This window comes from Pteropus alecto, unplaced genomic scaffold, assembly GCF_000325575.1.
Source record: "Pteropus alecto unplaced genomic scaffold, ASM32557v1 scaffold321, whole genome shotgun sequence".
Classification (NCBI taxonomy): domain Eukaryota; kingdom Metazoa; phylum Chordata; class Mammalia; order Chiroptera; family Pteropodidae; genus Pteropus; species Pteropus alecto.
In genome coordinates this window covers 80,450-84,104 of record NW_006431044.1, presented here as the reverse complement: position 1 = coordinate 84,104, position 3,655 = coordinate 80,450, and positions in this window count along the sequence as shown.

Here is a 3,655-nt window from a genome sequence, read left to right as displayed (position 1 = left end):
GGTTTCTGCCTGCCTCTTCCAAAGCTCTGATCCCCCAGTCTGGGGTGGGGTGGTGGTGAATAAGGTATACATGGCCCTGGCCCCCCAAAACCACCACGGAGACCTGGGTAGGGAACAGCCATACCTCAAGGGCCCTTCGAATACCTTCAGATGGATTTTATCCAGCTTCTACCCTACATGAGAATTATGTTTCAGACTGGGTTAAAGCATTTCTGTATTGAGAAGATACAGCTCCTAATCGCTGAAAAACTGAATAATGTTGTTTCCAACCTGGGATCATCCTACTGTCTTATTTCAAGTGGTCAGGTCACCTGCTTCATGTGGACCATTACGAAATAACTCTCTTAAGGTGTTCCCTCGACTCAAAACCTACACTGTCTATTTCACCCAAAATCTTCTGGTACAGTTGAAAGGACTGATGGCATTCTTAAAATCAGCAAAACGTCCAGAAAACTTTGAGCTCCCTTGGCCAAAGGTATTCTCACTAACCCATTTGGCCACATTGTCCACTCACTCAGGAACAAGTTGGTTATCCACTTGTCTTATGCATCACTGACTGGAAGATACATGTGTCTAGGGATTTCACCCCTAATATTAGCCTCTGCCCTACTACATCAGACATGGCAAAATATCACAAGGGATACATGTACTATATATACTCAGTCTCTATCACCAACTTGGTAAGGCTACCATTTGGTCATGAAAAGAATTACAAAAAAAAAGAATAATGGCTATCTTTCACAATGAAGCCAAATAGGTTGATTTACAATTAATAGAACTGGAACTATGGAGAACAATGTGCCACGGAGATGGTCCTTTATCAATATGTGACCATTGATAGGGCACTTACTGATCATTCTCCAAGAGCAACTCCTAAAGATGAATATTTTACTTCTACAAAGTGTATTCTCTTTAGGGACAAGTAAAGTAGTAAGTATATTCTGTGTTTCTGGTCCATGGGATAAGATTCTCTTCCATTGCTGTGTTTCCAAATAGTTCAGATTTCGGCTGTGTGTGTGTGTGTGTGTGTGTGTCTGTGTGTCTGTGTGTAATTTCAGTCTTTTAAAAAGAATCTTTATTGAGGTATAGTTGACAAACCTGTGCGATATTTAAAATATGTCGCGATGATTTGATACATGTATACTAAGTGAAAGGCAAATTAAGGCTTTGATCTGGGTTTTCTGACTTCCTCTTTTACGGTTAACAATAAAAAAAACTAATAGAAATTGGAATTTGTGAACTGACAAAGGTGTACCTTTAAAATGTTAATGTTTTATTTAACTGATAAATAGAAGGTAGAAAAGTCTAATAATGTTAAGTATTAGGAGGTATAACTTATTACAGCTGGATTACTCGAGTGACTCAGGATTTTAAGTTACACGAGAAATACTGAGCAAACCATATAAAACATTAACATTTTAATAAGTAACTTTTCCATAAGCAGCAAAAAAAAGGTTAGGAGTACATACAGGTGAACAGACTTGAAAGACGCACCTAAGAAAAGCCATACAAATGTATTCCGTATCCTGATTGCAATCTGCCTTACATTACTACTTAACAACTTAGGCATGGACAAATGTACCATGTTTTAAAAATACTTTTGTGTCTATGGCCATGCCACCCTGAGTAAGCCTGATCAAGCCTGATTTTGGAAGCTAAGCAGGGTTGGGGCTGGTTAGTACTTGGATGGGAGGCCACCTAGGAAGACCAGGTGCTGTAGTAGTAAAAAATAAATACTGAAAAATAAGGGATTGTAAGCTGACAAGGTCCTTGCAATCTGTGAGGTCAACCAAGGGTTGCCGTGCCTAAAGCACCACCTAGGAAGATCAGGTGCTGTAGGAGTAAAAAATAAATAAATAACGAAAAATAAGGGATTGTAAGCTGACAAGGTCCTTGCAATCTGTGAGGTCAACCAAGGGTTGCCGTGCCTAAAGCAATAATAATAAATAAAAATAAAATAAAAAAATAAAGACTTTTGTGTATTGGGCTATCTGAATTATGAGCCCTTACATTCCAGAAATGCATTATGAAAATGGCAGGCATCGACTGATCTGGAAGCATAAGTAAACTAACTCATTGATGTGTATGAGGATGCTAAGCTGACAAGGTCCTTGCAAACTGTGAGGTCAAGCAAGGGTTGCTGCGCCTAAAACAAAAATAGTAAATAAAAATAAAAATAAAAAATAAAAGACTTCTGTGTATTGGGTTATCTAAATTATGAGCCCTTACATTCTAGAAGTGCATTATGAAAATGGTATGCATCGACAGATCTGGAAACATAAGTAAAATAACTCATTGATGTGCATGAGGATAGATACAGGAACCACCATGAAGATAAATGATGGTAAACTGGGATAGATAGGATTCATGGGGCTTCATATCTTTTCTGTTTATGGCTACATTTTAAAGTTGCTATTACAAAAGGTCTTTGTATCAGTGATTTTATATGCTGAGAAAGACACATTAAAAAGGACAGGATACTTGGTTTGGGGGACACAAACATGTATGGAAACATAAAAATGCACACTTTAAATCAATTATATTTAAATCAAAACCTTTTTAAATGTATAAAACTTGCCATTTCCCAATCATCTCACTGTATCATAATCGCTGTTCTCGAGGTTATCTGTTGCTACTGCATTAGAATATTGCAAATACAATATAATGGTATGCTTCTAGAATCAATGTTCACGGACATCGTTTGCTTGGCAGTTTGAAATTGACCACAGCTTGAATATTTACACCGGAGAAATTGACGAAGGTTACAGATCTAGGCTTGATCTAATGCAAAGAAAGTGGTTGATAATATGTTCACAATGTAGATTGTATGTCTACGTGTACGGTGTAAGTGGGCTTTAAATTGTACATAGGACACACAGTTAAGGAAAAATATTTCCTTTCAACATTCAAAAACAATTATTCCATATGGCAAAGGAGTCATACACATCATTGAAGAATGACATTCCAACACATGTCGTTGTTGCGCTGGCTTCCTATTGATTAAAATAATGTGTTTTAAGAAATGTCAAAAGATTCTGAGCAGACAGTTTATCAAAGAGAGAGAGGGTAAAGAAATGCATGGGGAAAAAAATCACCCAACATCGTCAGTTCTTAGGGAAACGAAATTAAAACCAAAGTGAGTTTCCACTACACATTTATTTCTGAAATGAATAATACTCAACAATAAAACCAAAAATTAAATAATGTGAGCATTATTGTTGAATCTCAAAATAATTGTGCGGCATTAAGGAAACCAGTATTTAAAAACATAAGAGTATACACTTTATGATGCCTATTTAAAATTACAGAAAACACAAACCAATCTCTTGTCAAGGAAGGTAATTGATGATGGCTGGAGGGCTGGAGAAGGGAGAGAGATTATAAAAAAGCTCAAGGAAACTATGCGGGTGACAAGATAAGTTCACCTTCACGTGTGATGGTTTCGTATCTTTATCCCTGTCAAAGCCTACCAAATTGTACACGTTCGATAATTGCACTTTGTTGCACATCGATGATACACATATCTGAATAAAGCTTTAGAAATTGGTTCATAGATGTCACTTTTCTTGGAAAATTAGGTTGGCAACCCTCTATGGACTCTACCACCTCTCCCCTCGGGCCCGGGGAGGCACAGCGCGCCTCAGTGGCAGCAAAT